We start from the raw sequence: 9,548 nt of genomic DNA, 5'->3' as shown, positions 1-9,548 counted from the left end.
TCTTTATAACTCTGACATGGAACTTGTTTCTAAAGTGGTTCTTTCTTGATTATTGTTAAAATGTTAGAAAAATTGTTTCACATATATGACACAAGCAAAATATTTAATTAGACTATATAATGTGTTTGCAAATATTTTATTATTTTATTAGATCTAAATGTTGCTTTGTTTGCTGTTTTGAAATTACTCTTAATGATCCTTTTTTCTCCTCTATGAAGCCTACTTAATATATCATACTTTTTTATATAACTTTTTGGAGATGTTTATTCCGAAGTAGAGATTCTTTCTGGTGATTGCATTGCCACCAGAAATGTAGAAATACTATGCAATATGCTAACAGAACAATATTTTTTTTCTCTTGTCCTCATTACTGATAGCCTATGCCTGGGATGCTTTTTTTACTGACAGACTTTGGTACTGTACGTTTCAAAGATTCTTCTTCTATTCTTATTTGTCTGAAATAATATTTGTAGTGATGTAATACTGTTTAAATAGGAAATTTATAAAAATCACATTTTTACACCCTTTGTCCCAAAGTTGTATGAAAATCTCTTGGCATTTGTGCAATAGTTGGAATCTGAGGAGCAGAGAAGCTGGTGGGGAGGCAGAGGAGAATAAAAAAGGATAATGATGGAAATGTCTGTACAGTGGGGTTGCTATAGCAATGCCTGGAGGATAATTCTACTGGGCTACTTAGAGGTTTCCTTGGTAAAGGCCTGTGTTTCATTTAGCTTCTGATTCTGATTGAATTAGGGCATCTCCAAACTACAGAAGTCAATATAACTGGTGAAATATGACTGAAAATAAAATAAAACCTATGTATTATCTTATTTATTTAGGGATTCTCCTCCCCCCAGTGTCCCATACTGAATGATGATATTTGTTTAATGGTGTTTAAAAGAAAAAAGTATTCTGTGTAATGGCCTAAGAATGTACACTTGCAGTATTTTCATATGGTAGTTATCAGTACTGGTCACTAAAAATGATTACGGGTCAGTGAGTATTCCTATGACTTCAGTGGGAATACTGACATGAGGAAAGATGGAAATGTCTTCAGGATCCTATAGACCTTATTCAAGCAAAACTCCCATTTGAGTCCATATGAGTATTGCTTGAATAAGGACGGTAAGAGTGGGCACTGAATATGAGTGTAGTGTTATTACTGTGAGCTAGCTTCATAATATCAGTGGAGCTGGTGCCTTTTTGACATAGATTTGGTAGCAGTCTCATAAGGTTAAGATGTAACCACTAGGCTGACAAAGTTTTCATTTTTGAGAGAGATGTATTTTGTAAGGAATTTGCAGAGATGTGAGGTTTAGGATGAAATCCTGACTTCATTGAAATCAATGATAAAACTCACATTGACTTCAGTGAAGCCAGGATTTTGCCTTTAATGCTCAAGTATTCATGGCATCCCAAAGAGCAGTCTCAAAATCTGTTAGTCACACTCCTTAAGGGTTCATGTCTCCTGTGGTCTGTTAACACATGGTGCAAGGGTTTCATATCCTGTGTTGAACCTTGTAATTTGGAAATCATGTTCTGGAATGGGGGATATTTTGGACCCCGAAGTGTCAGTTTGACTGATGTAAAAATCCCTTGTTCCTGAGCGATTAGGAGTTTGTTGTGATGAAAACAACTCTACGTCAGGCTGGATAGCACTACTTTGGTTATGATTATTCAAGGTTTTCAGTACAAACCCCTATTTTCAGTTCAGAAAAAAGAAGTGTCTCCTGTAGAAACCTGCATGCACCTCAGAGGGAGTGTGGCACATGAAACACCTTCTTCTTTGCTGCCCTTACTTCTGGAACACTCACCATAAACTCGAGTGGCAAGCAATCTCCTGCTCCTCTTCAAAACGTGCTTCCTCAGTGAAGCCTCCCATGTTAATCCACTACTGAAAGAAATGCTATTATCAAGGCTTAAAGTGGGCTAGGTCACCTACGGTTAATGTCCCAGCCAAAACAACTGAAAAGCTCTGAGGTGTGTCTGTGGGGTTTGAGTTGTGCTGGCAAAGGGGACTGCATGGCTGAATCTAATGTAGTGCTTTCTGACTGGGAAACAGAAAGTGCATTACTGTATCAGCTATCCTCAGGGGAGTATTTTCCTGATCATTTCAGGACATGCTGCTGCTCTCAATGCTGCCATAATAGGTATTTAGGACACAGGCACAAATGTACCAGGAATGGATTGCACATTCATTTGAGGTTGGAAATAAATCACCTGGGTCTAATTTGGATTGTACTCTGATTTTAGAACTCTTGGAGTTAGCAATACTGCATTTACCCACTTGTTGGCAACACCCCAGACTCTGCTGCAGTAGGGACTGACCTCAGTAGCTGATGCAGACATGCTACACACCCTGGGCAGCAAAATAAGGTCATTTTCACATTTGCATCCACTCTGCTGTTGCTGACTAGTATTACAACTATTCTGCACGCTGCAAAGGAAGCTAAGGAGAAGGGCACTCATATATCAGAAGACTTCTTTGAGACAAAAACAACAAGGAGTCTGGTGGCACCTTAAAGACTAACAGATTTATTTGGCCATAAGCTTTCGTGGGTAAAAACCTCACTTCTTCAGATGCATAGAGTGAACGTTACAGATGCAGGCATTATATACTGACACATGGAGAGCAGGGAGTTACTTCGCAAGTGGAGAACCAGTGTTGACAGGGCCAATTCAATCAGGGTGGATGTAGTCCACTCCCAATAATAGATGAGGAGGTGTCAATTCCAGGAGAGGAAAAGCTGCTTCTGTAATGAGCCAGCCACTCCCAGTCCCTATTCAAGCCCAGATTAATGGTGTTAAATTTGCAAATGAATTTTAGTTCTGCTGTTTCTCTTTGAAGTCTGTTTCTGAAGTTTTTTTGTTCAATGACAGTGACTTTTAAATCTGTAATAGAATGACCAGGGAGATTGAAGTGTTCACTTACTGGCTTTTGTGTGTTACCATTCCTGATGTCCGATTTGTGTCCATTTATTCTTTTGCAGAGGGACTGTCCGGTTTGGCCAATGTACATGGCAGAGGGGCATTGCTGGCACATGATGGCATATATAACATTAGTAGATGTGCAGGTGAATGAGCCCTTGATGGTGTGGCTGATGTGGTTGGGTCCTCTGATGGTGTCGCCAGAGTAGATATGGGGACAGAGTAGGCAACGAGGTTTGCTACAGGGATTGGTTCCTGGGTTGGTGTTTCTGTGGTGTGGTGTGTAGTTGCTGGTGAGTATTTGCTTCAGGTTAGCGGGTTGTCTGTAAGCGAGGACTGGCCTACCTCCCAAGGTCTGTGAGAGTGAGGGATCATTTTCCAGGATAGGTTGTAGATTGTGGCTAATGCGCTGGAGAGGTTTTAGCTGGGGGCTGTATGTGATGGCCAGTGGTGTTCTGTTATTGTCCTTGTTGGGCCTGTCCTGTAGTAGGTGATTTCTGGGTACCCATCTTGCTCTGTCAATCTGTTTCCTCACTTCCCCAGGTGGGTATTGTAGTTTTAAGAATGCTTGATAAAGATCTTGTAGGTGTTTGTCTCTGTCTGAGGGGTTGGAGCAAATTCGGTTGTATCTTAGGGCTTGGCTGTAGACAATGGATCGTGTGATGTGTCTTGGATGGAAGCTGGAGGCATGTAGGTACGTATAGCGGTCAGTAGGTTTCCGGTATAAGGTGGTGTTTATGTGACCATCACTGATTTGCACTGTAGTGTCCAGGAAGTGGATCTCTTGTGTGGACTGATCCAGGCTGAGGTGATGGTGGGGTGGAAATTGTTGAAGTCCAGGTGGAATTCTTCAAAGGCCTCCTTTCCGTGGGTCCATATGATGAAGATGTCATCAATGTAGCGCAAGTAGAGGAGGGGCACTAGGGGACGAGAGCTGAGGAAGCGTTGTTCTAAGTCAGCCATAAAAATGTTGGCATACTGTGGTGCCATGCGGGTACCCATAGCAGTGCCACTGACTTGAAGGTATAAGTTGTCCCCAAATCTGAAGTGGTTGTGGGTGAGGACAAAGTCACAAAGCTCAGCCACCAGGCGTGCTGTGGCCTCATCAGGGATACTGTTCCTGACAGCTTGTAGTCCATCCTCATGTGGAATATTGGTGTAAAGTGCTTCTACATCCATGGTGGCCAGGATGGTGTTTTCAGGAAGAACACCAATGCATTGTAGTTTCCTCAGGAAGTCGGTGGTGTCTCGAAGATAGCTGGGAGTGCTGGTAGCGTAGGGTCTGAGGAGAGAGTCCAAATAGCCTGATAATCCTGCTGTAAGAGTGCCAACGCCTGAGATGATGGGGCGTCCAGGGTTTCCGGGTTTATGGATCTTGGGTAGCAGATAGAATACCCCTGGTCGGAGTTCTGGGGGTGTGTCCATGTAGATTTGTTCCCGTAGTGTAGCTGGGAATTTCTTGAGCAGATGGTGTAGTTTCTTTTGGTATTCCTCAGTGGGATCAGAGGATAGTGGCCTGTAGAATGTGGTCTTGGAGAGTTTCCTGGCAGCCTCCTCTTCATAATCTGACCTGTTCATTATGACTACAGCACCTCCTTTGTCAGTCCCTTTGATGATAATGTCAGAGTTGTTTCTGAGGCTGTGGATGGCATTGCGTTCCGTACGGCTGAGGTTATGGGACAAGTGATGTTGTTTGTCCACAATTTCAGCCTGTGCATGTCTGCGGAAGCACTCTATGTAGAGGTCTAGTCTGTCATTTCGACCGTCAGGAGGAGTCCACGCAGAGTTCTTCTTCTTGTAGTGTTGGTAGGAGGGTTCGTGTGGGTCAGTGCACTGTTCAGTGGTGTGTTGAAAATATTCCTTGAGTCGGAGACGATGAAAGTAGGCTTCCAGATCACCACAGAACTGTATCGTGTTCGTGGGGATGGTGGGACAGAAAGAGAGTCCCCGAGATAGGACAGACTCTTCTGCTGGGCTAAGTGTGTGGTTGGAAAGATTTACAATGTTGTTAGATGAGTCGAGGGTACCACTGTTTACGACCATGGCTGGCCCGTGTCTGCTGACTTGGGCTTGTGGGGCTCAGGATATAGGGCAGTTTAATTGAAGTGTAAACATTCGGGCTCAATCTCGAGCCTGGGTCCTTGGGCCCTCCTCCCTTGCTAAATAATTTGTTACACCTTGTATTTATCTATGACACTCCGAGTATGTTTCCTAGCCCTGAAGAAGAGCTCAGTGTAAGCTGGAAAGTTTCTCTCTCTCTCAATAGAAGATTGCTGGTTCAATAGAAGATATTACCTCAGCCACCTTGTCTCTCTGATCGCCACCCATTGGCATTTATTGGCCTCCTTTCTGGCAGTCTCAACAGAGAGGCTGGGAGTTGGATGGGTATTGAAAATGAAGTACCTTGTCACCCCGAGAGGTGATCCATCTAGGTCAGGGTTGAGGCTTGCGGAGGCAGAAGCTTGTGCTGCTTCTGCTGTACCTGGACTGTGAATAATCAGAGCAATTAGGCTACTAGGGCTGCCAATCTGGCACCTTTCACAAGCACTAAATTCACTTCAAATAATCACCTCAATAGTTGATTATACTGATTTTAGCTAATAACCAGCTTTAGATTAGTGCCCTGAAAGGCGGATTAAATGCATGTAAATCTCTTGAAAACTATAGCAATGATTTTCCAATAGGAGGTTGTTTTCATTTGCAGCTTTACTCACTTCATTGCGAATAGTATGAAGGAAGGTAATATAATCCACACAGGTCCAAAAATTCTCTGTGCAATATCAGGATTTCAGAGTGGAGAAAGCCTCAGGTCACCACATTTTTATGAGGATTGTTGTCTACTGATGGTCTTTATGAGTTGACTGGCCTGGATACCAAAAAGGGAAGGCTTATTGGAGCTGGTTCGAAGCTTTATTATTTTATTTTATTTTAACAGGAAAATAATCAAATACTTTTTAATGGCAGAATGTAAGAAGAGAGGGTTAAAAAGAAAAAAATACATATACATCCCAGTGAATACAGGCTAGAACAATAATCATTTAGTAGAGAAAGAGGAGAGAATGAACACATGCATTTAAATCCCCAAGGAGATTAAGACAAAGGTTAATAAAGGTAATAAGAACAATAAAAGAGCTGCAGTTCACAGGGGAAATGCTGTAGGGATGAAATGCAATTATAATCAGTGAGTGGGGCTAACTGTGCTCCCGTGCTACCATTAGTGGAGGGGAACAAAATGTAGCAGACCCAGGCAGGCATGCTGCAGAAGTGGGGGAGTGCTGGTTACATAGTGTGTGCCTCTCCACCCCCAACCTTTCAGAAACCCATGTGTGAGTACGCTGCAGGGACTGGCATCCACAGATGGGAACAAGAGGGACAGGTTGTAGAGAGGTCACTGTCTATAGCATCATCCCAAACCCTCAACTTGGTGCAGATTTTCACCATAAATTAATGTTGATTCTAGTTGCATTACTTTATGTGGGTTCTCTCACAGATCAGGGGATTGTGGCAGCAGCAGTTGGTAACACAATGAGAGCACAGCTCCTGAAGGTGCTGTCATGAATCTGGGACAGGAGATAGTGTGGAAGCACAGGGCTTCTGTACAAATGGTCTGGCTTCTTCCACAGATCCCCTGAAATCTGTGTGTTCCAAGTAGCAACCCCCATTCCAGATCCATGGAGTGTGTGTGGGGAGATGCAAGGCAAACCAGGCTCCCAGAAAGTTCTATCAGTGCGTCCAAACTAATTTGCTCCTCCTCTCTAAATGAGAATAAACTGAACCAGGGAGGATAGGTTGTTAGTTTGTAAATGTAAATAAGTGCATTTCCAACTCATTTTTCTGTTACATATCCTCAGTGTACGTGAACAATTATTGTGAAGCTAGCAATAAGTTTATTTCTTGAAAAAAACTGGCAGGCACATAGTCCAGAATCTGTTTCAACATCATTTTATCCAGTTTTCTTCTTTTGTGCTGACCTCTGCAACAGTTTCCACCAGGAAGTGATTTTGACATTGCTGTAGTTTTCTTGGGAAAGTTTGTGGTATTTTAATTCTTTGGTATCCTTATAGAACAGTAAATGTGGCAAGTTGGCAGGCACAATAAGCTCTCTTGTTATGTGTGCAAGGGAGCTGCGGGCAGTTTTCTTCATCAGCACTCCTAAATTTTAGAATTCATTCCTCACCTTGGTCAGAAATAGCCCAAATATGCCAACCATCCAGGCACGCTGCAACCCTGTCTGTTTTTGTTGGAGTTTGAGGAGGGTAGGAATATAGGATGATTGGAACAGAATTTGAGACAGAATGTCCTACTCATTCATTTATTTTTAATACTTGACTATACCTGGATTTTGTTAAGGGGTAAAGCTGATTTGGACAAGTGACTAATTTTGTATGTGATTTTAAGAGATGGCAGGGCCCCTAGAGCTTTGGATGGGCATCTTTTCTGTTTTAGAAATGGGAAAAAAATTAAAATATTTATAGCAAACTCCAAACAGGCAGTAATCACAACTGCCCTTGTCCTAATCAAGCCAACAACCATCGACTGCAAGGGTAGGCAACTTATGGCACGCATGCCGAAGGCAGCACGCGAGCTGATTTTCAGTGGCACTCACACTGCCCAGATCCTGGATACCGGTCCAGGGGGCTCTGCATTTTAATTTAATTTTAAATGAAGCTTCTTAAACATTTTAAAAACCTTATTTACTTTACATACAACAATAGTTTAGTTATATATTATAGACTTATAGAAAGAGACCTTCTAAAAACATTAAAATATATTACTGGCACGCAAAACCTTAAATTAGAGTGAATAAATGAAGACTCAGCACACCACTTCTGAAAGACCCCTGATCTATTGCATATATAAACAGCTGATATACTGTACTTTTACTTTTCTGTTTCCTCAACCATGTCCACCACTTGGAGAAGGTTTCGCACTCTCCAAATAGACAAACCAGGTCTTAGAGCCAGGACTCTAATATCAGGTGATGAGGCTGTCTTACCATTTCCATTGGCACACTACGGCCTGAGAAAATGTCTTCAGTGGAGACAGATATAGCCCAAGCCCATACTGATTCAAATCCTGTTTTTTTCCCTTTACCACAAAAAAAAAAAAGGGGGGGGGGGGGCAAAATCCACGTGAATACATAGAGTATCTCAAAAATATTGCCTCTCCCAACATCAGTGCATGCACATTCTTGAATGTCAGTGGCTTCTGTGTTGCTGTTGGTGTTGAATCTCTTTTCATCTACCTTCATTTTCTTCCTCCTATTCCCAATCATTTATTTCTGGCCTGATTGAAGCAGACAGGGTAGGCTTAGCAAGTTACAAAGCATACACTGGTTTTAGCGTCGCTATCATTCTCCTTTTTGTTGTGAAAGAGGCATAGTTCTGGCAAAGGCCTGTAAAAAAATAATTAAAAATACAAAAAATATAGTTAAGTCTTTCCTGGTTCCCCTTTGTCTAGTTAGTCTGAATGGGGTAATTCATGTATTCAGAGGAGTAGATGTGCAATAACTACTATGTAAGCTTAGAACATTGCTACCTTTTATAAGTAAAGAGTCCACATTGTTGCTTTGACTTGGCAAGCCTTTGTACAGCTGCTTTAAATTAAAAATTGAATAAATGGAAATGAAAATTGCCAGATAATATTGCTCACTTAAAACTTTACAGTGCCAGTGCCAAACTACTGACCAAAGGAACTTTCCTTGAGCAGTGCCATTCACATCTCTGTATGCCGATTGTTACATGTTCCCAGATGATATCTTGACATGCTGTAGCTGATTTGGCAATCTTCTGTGCAGTTGTGGCTCTCTTGACACTATTCCTAGCAGCTCTGAAATCCCCCTGGAAAATGAAAATGAAAGCAGGTTAATGAGAAACTCTTTATAGTTTTTAAGACTAAACTACAACAAAATTGAGGTTTTATGGGGAAAAGTAAGCAGCTGGAATACTCTTTTTTGTTTCATCAGAGCAAACAATCTGTACGGTAGCCTAAGAAACTATCAAAAGATATATTTTAGTGGCCCAGCTCTATAATTTAATAGTACACATAGTTCAATGGAGCTGTGCTGCTTTGCACCAGCTAAGGATCTGGCCCATAAACTTGAGCAGAAAGTGTGGAAAATGAGGTGTGATCAGTGCTGCCAACCTTAAAAGTATAGATATAGGTTTTGCTTTGCTGGCTGCTTAGCTGGACATTATCCTGTGACAACATTCCACATGGGGGGAAAATTTTTAAGGAACAACTGACAGTTAGGCACCTAGCTGTCATTAATTTTCAATGGGAATTAGGCACCTACCTGCCATTTGGGCCTTTGAAAATCTCTCCATTATCTGCTAAATGTCTCATAGTGCTATTCAGTTAGCCAAAGTCTACACTCCATGTTCAAGACTAAAGGGAGTTTTGCCTGCATGAGAAGTGTAAAGTAGGGGCCATACTGCTTAAAATAAAATAATAATAATTGATAACTGAATGGCTTTGTCCATTGATCATTAAAATATACATGTTGCTCTTGAAGATTTCTGCAACGTATTTGCAAATGTCTAAAAATAGAAAATTATTTTTGTTCATCTTTCATAGCGTCTTATCCATAGTTATTATAAACAAAAATAGCCAGTTACTAT

At 41.6% G+C, this 9,548-nt stretch overlaps 1 protein-coding gene across 2 annotated transcripts in view; it reads left to right on the top strand.

Moving 5' to 3' along the window:
* Nucleotides 1–9,548, top strand: part of SYNE1 (spectrin repeat containing nuclear envelope protein 1) — a 488,794-nt gene that overhangs the window by 76,776 nt on the left and 402,470 nt on the right. The gene's annotated exons all lie outside the window — the stretch shown is intronic.

Source organism: Chrysemys picta, chromosome 3 (assembly GCF_011386835.1).
Source record: "Chrysemys picta bellii isolate R12L10 chromosome 3, ASM1138683v2, whole genome shotgun sequence".
In the NCBI taxonomy this organism is placed as follows: Eukaryota; Metazoa; Chordata; order Testudines; family Emydidae; genus Chrysemys; species Chrysemys picta.
This window is presented reverse-complemented; position numbering and strand designations above follow the sequence as displayed.